At 47.2% G+C, this 9,278-nt stretch overlaps 1 long non-coding RNA gene across 1 annotated transcript in view; it reads right to left on the bottom strand.

Moving 5' to 3' along the window:
• Window positions 1-1,559: 1,559 nt before the first annotated feature.
• The window catches only part of LOC137840061 (uncharacterized), a 205,980-nt gene continuing 198,261 nt past the window's right edge, over window positions 1,560-9,278 (bottom strand). The window contains exon 2 of the long non-coding RNA XR_011086460.1: window positions 1,560-4,593. This is a non-coding gene — a long non-coding RNA (uncharacterized lncRNA). The remainder of the gene's footprint in view (window positions 4,594-9,278) is intronic.

Raw genomic sequence — 9,278 nt, 5'->3', positions numbered from 1 at the left:
AATCTCTAACACAGTGGACCACCAGCAGCTGACATGGCTCCCCAAATCATCACTGACTGTGGGAACTTCACACTGGATTTCAAGCAACTTGGATTTTACTCCTCTCCAGTCTTTCTCCAGACTCTGGCGCCTTGACTTCCAAAGGAAATACAAAACTTGCTTTCGTTTGAAAAGAGGACTTTGGATCACTCTGCAACTGTCCAGTGCTTTTTTCCATAGCCCAAGTCAGATGCTTCTTCCGTTGTCTTGAGTTCAGAAGTGGCTTGACCATGGGAATACGGCTATAGAAATGTATTTTTGTGTCTTACCCTCCTGATGGAGGGTGTCAATGATGGTCCTCTGGACAGCAGTAAGATCAGCAGTCTTCCCCATACTTGTGATTTAGTTTACTGAACCAAGCTGAGTGTTTTTCAAGGCTCAGGAGTTAATTAGATGATTCAAGTGATTAGTTGAATACCCTACTCGTATACTTTTTCATGATATTCTAATATTTTGAGATAGGATATTTGAGTTTTCTTAAACTGTATGCCATAATCAGCAATATTAAAATAATAAAAGGCTTGCAATATATCAGTTGAGTTGTAATGAATCCAGAATGTATGACATTTTTGTTTTTTTTAATTGCATGTCAGAATATAAAGAACTTCATCACAATATTCTAATTTTCTGAGACAGTCCTGTATATGTATGCAATATTACGAGCCCCCTGTGGCCCCTGTAAATCCCAGTGGTTTAATGCGACTTTAAACCCTAGTTATTGCGCAAAACAAAAGTTGCCGACCATGAAGGATATTCTTGCACCTGCTCCTTTGATTCATTCTTCATCCGTGGTGTAGTCTCTCTTCTATGAGGATAACGAAGACGAAGCGTAACCCAGATGTACTTGCAGCATCTTACTTTCACTTTGAACAATAACATTAACAAGGCACGCTTTCAACCACTGGAATTGCAGCTTTGGCTGAAATTGCCGGTTAAGAGTTAAGGTAAACTGTCAAGACAAAGTAACAAAAACTACCAGTTATTTCCCAATGTGTTTTTGTCCATATGCTACGGTGGGTGACTTACCCCCTTCCCTCTGAACACAACTGTTTTTCTAACTGGCTTATGACGGCTTGACTGACTGACTCGACAGAACATTTGAATAATATTCTGTGTTTCCAAACAGAATGTTGTTCAATAATGCCGTTTGGTTATTCAGAGTGCATCAAGAAAAGTGGCTGCTCCAAACTGCTGTGTCAGAACACAGTGTGGCTATGAATGTAGTCTTGTAAATTGTAACCATGTAAAATCCACAGTCTTGGTAAAATCTCAGTCTGAGACGAGGCTAAATCTTGTCTTTAAATGTGAGCAGGTGTTGAAGGGAGGGGCTTTTCAAGATCTTCTCAAAGTCTTCCAATGTACGAGTAGCATAACTTGAATAGTCTTCCCTTGCTATATGGTTCACCTTTTGCGGCCTCGATGTTTTGCAAATTTTTTGGGGGGGTGTCAGCCACGATTTATACCTACCTACCTACCTACCTATGTCACGGTCGGATGGGGCATGGAGCAGGACGACCAAGTGCAGCTTGGACCAGGGTTTATTGGCGGAACTCAAAATACAGACTCGGTAAACTGACATGACTTAGCAAAACAAAATGACTTCCCAACGAAAACATTCTTGACACCGACAGGAACCAAAAGGACATGAAGACGACACGACAGCAACCAATGATCCGACCGGGAGTGAGGGGCAGACAGGACTTTTATACACGACAGGTAACGAGAGGCAGGTGGGAACAATCACACTGATCATGGGCACACAGGAGGGGAGGGGTGAGCACACAGACAGAAACCAAGACAACAGACACATAGTGGAGCAGTTGGGGACGAGACGTGACAACCTACCTACCTACCTACCTACCTACCTACCTACCTACCTACCTACCTACCTACCTACCTACCTACCTACCTACCTACCGCCATGTATTTATACGTTCATTACTGTACAGCGTAGGAATGGTGAACGGCAAATGGAGTGCACTTAGTGCACTTGCTTTTATCAGGTGCTCAGTCTTGAAAGTCTCACATTCACCCATTCACACACCCATTCATACTTGAAAGGTGTTCTGATGCACTGTGCCCGTTTGGAGCACCTACACCACGCACCGGCACTCTGTTTTTTGTGCACTCTGAATAATTGAACAGCATATTCAGTAACTCAGAACGTGATTTAAGTGTGCTCAGTTAGTAAACAGTTACGTTCAGAGGGAGGGGAGCGGTTAGTCATCCACCGCAGTACAAGTACATCTGTATCTGACTCGTATCAGGCAGTACAACCAAATGCAGAGTGGAACAGAGTTTATTGTTAAAGGGGAAGGGAAAGGGGATGGTGGAGCGCTGGAGCGGTGATCGGGCAGGTGCGCTAGCTTTGCTGGGTGGTGGCTGGCAGATGTGACGGGCGGTGTAGCGTTCGAGCACGTCCTTCGCCGGAGCTGGCTGGCTGAGGGATGGACACCACCTGGTGGAAAAAGCAGCAGAGCAAGCGCGCAGCAGGGCGTGGGCGGGGACGAGCGGGTGGTCAGGACAGGCGGCGAGCAAAATGTGGTCAGTAACGGGCAGGTGGTCAGGACGGGCGGCATGCAAGACGTGGTCAGTAAGGGGCAGGTGGTCAGGACGGGCGGCAAGCAGGGCGAGACAGGTCAGAGAACGGCCAAGGTCGGCAACGGGAGTCAGACGGACAGAGCACAGTGAGCTAACAAATGACATCACGGAACAGACAAACAAGGGAGTGACTGGATAGCAGGGTTTAAGTAGGGAGACTAACGAGCCAGTGACCGGTGTGGGTGATTTTTAAATTAGGGGCCATGGTCGAGTGGCAGGTGCCACAGGCATGTGACAACATAGGCAAATGACATTAGAGTTTTCGTAAAAGTTTGTCTTAAAACAGCTTACCTTAACAGTAAACTGGCATCTTTAGCCAAAGGCACAATCCTAGCGGTTTAAAGCCTCGTTGATGTTTTGTTCAAAGTGAAAGTAAGTAGTAGTCAGAGGTGTGTATTGTTCGTTCGTCCCTGAGTTTCTGTCCCTGACCCACATGGGCCCAGTCTAGTCCTCGTTGGTGAGCCAATCAGCGAAACCATAATTTCAATTTCACATGCAGCGGCTCCACAAGCAGCCGCACTGCCAAATAAAGAAAAAAAAAATAAAAGAGCAGACACACACATACACAGCGTGGTGATCAGTGCATTACAAACATGAGACATGTCATTGTGGTCTGTGGGACCAAAAGGTATACAGCTCTGTCAATCTATTCATGAATTTCCTCCAGAGCCCAACAAAATAGAAGACTTCCAATGGGTTTCACATCACACAAAAAATGCAGATGAATCCTCAAACAAGTCAATTTAACATGTCAGCAGATCCAGAAAGGATTCACAAACTGGTCTGAAACCCATTTCCACCGGGCACTACATCACAGTATAAGATCTGTAATAACCACAATCAGTCAAGTGTAGTTCCACAAGGGAATATGTAGGCGAAATCAGCTCCAATTTACTGACTCAAATCCATCGCGCTATAATCATGGCCCACTGTTTTTTTCTTTGACAAACCCCAAACAGACAGGAGGGTCAGATAGTTTTGTAAAAAATTAGCACCCAAACTAAACCAAGCCTTACTGCTATGATAGGGCTTTGATCTTGCATCCCATCACTGCATAGCAGAGTGCCACCTTTCGCGCACCAGGCTAATGGATTTTATCTGCCTCCAGGTTGCCAAACAGAGCCCTGCCAGCGGAGAGCGCTGTGGCTGGAGCAGCGCCAAGCAAGAGGGGGCCATAGAATCGAGGTACCAGGACGCAGTCAGAGTGTAATGGATTTGAGTGAGGCCCAGCGGCGCTGCAGTACAAGTCACTCTATGAATATTGAATCAAACCTGGTAACAGAGCAGGTCCATAGCAGCCAACCGCATCCAACCAACAACACGCTGTTCCTGAGCAGCCGGGCCAATTATCATTCTCGCTTCAGCATGGATAGAACCAGCCTGATCAGTCACCCAAACACAACCAGATCCGGCCAAAGTGCAGGGGGCTGTAGGGAAGAGTACTCAAGGAGTCATGGTTTGGTTTCTTGTGGCGGTCCAACAGACTGGCGTGCATTTCAAACTCTGGGAAATCAAACCAGAATCCAAAAAGCTTCTGCTGGTCCATATTACAACACTCTGGGAGCACACTGGAACACCTGCTCTCCGCCTTACCCCCACTGTCGCCAGTCCAATCAAAAGTCTGTCAGGAATCAGCTGCTCAGGGCCAGAGCTTATAGGCTGGCAAAGGAACGCAGTGAGGTCACCACCGACGAGGAGGTGTGTGGAGAATTGGACCAACTGGGGGGTCACCTACGGGTGGACGGGTCCTGGGCTGGCCGGTATTACAATCGAGCTGAAAGGAGACGTCACCTAGTACTGTCACGTCAACACAGAGAGCGACGCAATGAAGTGGCGGCGGTAGGTGGAGGCCAGAGCTCGTTGTCATCCCAGATGGTTCTGGAGTTGAGCCACAGGAAGCAGAACCGATTGAGGAACAGCAAGTTCCTTGATGATTGGACAACAGTGGAAGAACTACTCACCCATGGGACTCGAATGGAGGTGGTCTCTCAACTCTGCCCCAGCCCTCTGCTATCTGTTACTACTGTCTGAAGGAGTGGAAGCCTCACACCTAATGCGGCTAGGCTGACACATCCTTCCAACTCACGTTCTTTGTTTGTTGGCTTATAATCAATAGAGGTTAGGTGACAATGTTGACACTAGCTGTGGAAGGCATGTTGGTGACCCATTACCATTGAATCGTCAAAGATAGCAAGCCCATTTCAGTACTTTAGATTGGCCAAAAATTTGTGAAAATAACATACACGTGGGGATTGACTAATCTTATACATTTGTGAAGAAAATATTATATTAAGCAAATGTGAATAAGAAAAGTTTCAACCCAACACCAGTGAATTATACTTATTTGTATGCCTGACAACTGACCTTTCACTAACGGTGTATTCAGACCAGAAAAGTCCTTTAGTTCACTTGCATGGTCTGGGTCACAAACGGACTTAATTGTTTTCATTTGCTGCGGTTCCTATTCAGACTACATTTTGCAAGTGAAGTATATTTTGTAAACACATCCACGCTTGTGACGATTTCCCATTGGACAGCAATGACCAGGGCGGCACACAGAGCACAGACCCGGATGGAAGAAAACATGCAAGTCCTACGCGCTGCATTCCTGCTCTGCATATTTGTGCTGCTGGTTCAGATCTACGCTGTTTTTAATCAGACCTGAAGCGAACCACACCAGAGTTTGTTTGGAGGCGAACCGAGACCAAAGTGGTCCAGTTCTTTAATCCGCACCAGGATTCATTTGTGTGTATTCACACTTGCATAAAAGGTCCGGACCAGCGGTAGAATTGAACCCTGCTCCTTTTAAAGTGGACCAAACAGTCAGGTTTGAATACACCCTAAGGCTTCCTCCAGTCCTTGGGTTACATGTTATGGTTGCTAAACCCACTTGGCCTTCATTATTCCACATCAAAATCACACACAGGAACTATGCCAAACAAATCAAACAGCAAAGCTAATTCTTTCCCATTCTTGCTAGATGAACCGCTTCAGTTGTTCAACAGTCCGGGGTCTTCCCTGTCGTATTTTACGCTTCATAATGCGCCACACATTTTCAATGGGAGAAAGGTCTGGACTGCAAGTGGGCCAGGGGAGAACCTGGACTCTTACTTCGAAGCCACGCTGTTGTAACATGTGCAGAATGTGGCTTGGCATTATCTTGCTGAAATAAGCAGCGGCGTCCATGAAAAAGACGTCGCTTGGATGGCAGCATATGTTGCTATTTTCTCATGCAGTTGTGGACAAAGTGGTGAACCTCGCCCCATCCTTGCTTGTGAATGACTGAGCATGTTTGGGGAGGCTCCTTTTATACCCAATCATGGGACCCACCTGTTCCCAATTAGCTTGATCACATGTGGGATCTTCCAAATAGGTGTTTGATGAGCTTTTCTCAGCTTTCTCAGTATTTTTTGCCACCTTTCCCAACTTCTACTGGACGTGTTGCAGCCATGAAATTCTAAGTTAATTATTATTTGGCAAAAAACAATTAAGTTGATCAGTTTGAATATTAAATATGTTGTCTTTGTAGTGTATTCAATTGAATATGGGTTGCGAAGGATTTTCAAATCATTATATTTTGTTTTTATTTACATTTTACACAATTTCCCAACTTCAACCGAATCCGGTTTGTATTTGTACCCGTGGTAAGGCAGAGGTTACAGCAGACTTTAAACATAGGATAACACAGGTTGTATAAGCAAAACAATACCAGTACAACAAACACAGGAGTAACAAATTTCAACAGCCATTGCCACCAGGTGCCAGAGGTTAACGATGAGAAGAAATCTCACTGTTGTGGAACTCTCTTCTTGAGAGGGAGGGTCTGCCAACCACTGTGGCTAGAGACAATTCATCAAAGATACAAAGAGACCATGACATCACAAAGGACAAACATATCACCCGATCCCTAACTGTAGGCCTGCTGGGTGAGAGGCCTGGTACTGAGGTCCACCACAATACAACATAACATTAACAACCAGATATATTAGCAGAGTTAACGACAAACATAGCAAGCCATTACTTGTCGTTGCCAAAGAATGATGAAAAGAGCTGGAAGGATTTGAAGATGTGGAGTTCGTGTTAGCATTAGAAGCTCCACGTCAACAGTCAAACAAGGTGCGGTCTTTTAGCATTATCCCGCGACCACATTGGAAGTGTTTCATAAGGTTGCTCGTGTTTCCCCCCTTGGTAGCAACTATTTTCTGGCCAATGGTGCATTGAGCAGATTTTTCAAGTTTTATAAAGTTGGCTAACCCAAACCTTTGAACGCTTCGCTCTCACAGTCGACATAATTGTTGTGAGAGGCGGTAGAAGGAGCGTTACATCGTCAACGGATGCCGGCAGCAGTGTCATAATTATTTGATAGATAGTTTGGATAGACAAACTACCGTTAGTGGTATCGTTTGTATAGAGCAGTGGTTCTTAACCTGGGTTCGATCGAGACCCCCCAATGCGGAGGTCGGAACACACCTGATTTATCGTGTAAATTTGTGATGTTTTTCTGTCTTCTCGAGGGTATTTTTTAGTGTTGGGATGTGGGGATCTTATGCTTTGGGGCGCGTATCGAGTAATCCAGGAAGTGTTTAGTGGAGCGCGTGTCAAGGCATGTATCATATGGAGCGGTGACGTCATCGATGACAGACGAGGCGTCGTCTGCTCGACGGGTGCTGTGATTGGCTGACACACAGATGAGGCTTCGTCTGTTTGACGGGTGCCGTGATTGGCTGACACATAAAAGCAGCAACGCGTCCCCTGTCTAGCCCGCACAATTCGAGTTTCTGTGCTACAGTACGAGATTCTTTGCAAACAAACCGTCTTCATGGAGCCTGCGAGAAAAAGGAAACATTTCCCAGTGTGGGAACATTTTCAGCTAATTTCCCCAAATAAGGTGTGTTTTGTATGGTGCCCTATTTCATCGAAGTTTGCATTTATGTATTGCATTCTTTTCCGAAGTATCACTGATGGTCCGGTGGTTAGGATGCGGAGTTAACAACGCCCGTGTCCTGGGTTCGAGTCCACGTTACGGAACCATATGCAGCTATGGGGGGGGACATGTCAGTCTATTGTAATTTGGCAAAGAATATTGTTTTTGAATAAAAAACAAGAACCATCCCCCTCAGTTGCACAAGCACTCCTCTTTACTGTTCATAAGCACAAGAACAAGTCATCTTCATCCATTAGCACATCAGTCTCTTCTTGTTAAAACACAGGCAGCCCTTCAAAACAAAATGTGTTCTGTCAACCTTTAGTGTCTAAATAGACATTGATGGTATTTATATGTGCTCCTTCTGGGCGATTTCAATGCTCACGTGGGCAATGACAGTGAGACCTGGAAGGGTGTGATTGGGAGAAATGCCCTCCCACCCGATCTGAACCCGAGCGGTGTTTTATTGATGGACTTCTGTGCTCGACACGGATTGTCAATAATGAACACCATGTTCAAACATAAGAGTGGCCATGTGTGCACTTGGCACCAGGACACCCTAGGCCGCAGTTCGATGATCGACTTTGTAGTTGTGTCATCGGATTTGCGGCCGCATGTTTTGGACACTTGGATGAAGAGAGGGGCGGAGCTGTCAACTGATCACCACCTGGTGGTGGGTTGGCTCCGATGGCGGGGGAAGATGCTGGTTCGACCTGGCAGACCCAAACGCTCTGTGAGGGTCTGCTGGGAATGTCTGGCAGAATCCCCTGTCAGGAAGAGCTTCAACTCCCACCTCCGGCAGAGCTTTTCCCACGTCTCGGGGGAGGCGGGGAACATCGAGTCCGAGTGGACTGGAATGTTCCGCGCCTCCATTGTTGAGGCGGCCGACTGGAGCTGTGGCCATAAGGTCGTTGGTGCCTGTCGTGGCGGCAATTCCCGAACCCGCTGTTGGACACCGGCGGTAAGGGATGCCGTCAAGCTGAAGAAGGAGTCCTATTAGGCCTTGGATTCAGGAGGAGCAGTGTGGCTTTCGTCCTGGCCGTGGAACAGTGGACCAGCTCTACACCCTCAGCAGGATCCTCGAGGGTGCATGGGAGTTCGCCCAACCGCCTGTGTTTTGTGAACTTGGAGAAGGCGTTCAACCGTGTCCCTCGGGAGGTTCTGTGGAGGGTGCTTCGGGAGTACGGGGTGCCGAGCCACCTGATAAGGGGGGTTCGGTCCCTGTATCACCAATGCCAGAGTTTGGTCCGCATTTCCGGCAGTAAGTCGGATTCGTTCCCAGTGAGAGTTGGACTCCGCCAAGGCTGTCACCGATTCTGTTCATAATTTTTATGGACAGAATTTCTAGGCGCAGCCAACGTGTTGAGGGGGTCCGGTTTGGGGACCTCAGCATCGCGTCTCTGCTTTTTGCAGATGACGTGGTGCTGTTGGCTTCTTCAGGCCGTGATCTCCAGCTCTCACTGGAGCGGTTCGCAGCCGAGTGTGAAGCGGTCGGGATGAGGGTCAGCACCTCCAAATCCGAGTCCATGGTTCTTGATCGGAAAAGGGTGGAATGCCCTCTCCGGATCGGGGATGAGATCCTGCCCCAAGTGGAGGAGTTTAAGTATCTTGGGGTCTTGTTCACGAGTGAGGGGAGGATGGAGCGCGAGATCGACAGGCGGATCGATGCAGCGTCGGCAGTAATGCGGACTCTGTACCGGTCCGTCATGGTAAA

Source organism: Syngnathus scovelli, chromosome 2, assembly GCF_024217435.2.
Source record: "Syngnathus scovelli strain Florida chromosome 2, RoL_Ssco_1.2, whole genome shotgun sequence".
NCBI lineage: Eukaryota > Metazoa > Chordata > Actinopteri > Syngnathiformes > Syngnathidae > Syngnathus > Syngnathus scovelli.
Note: the sequence above shows the minus strand (reverse complement) of the source record. Positions and strands in the feature narration are given on the sequence as shown.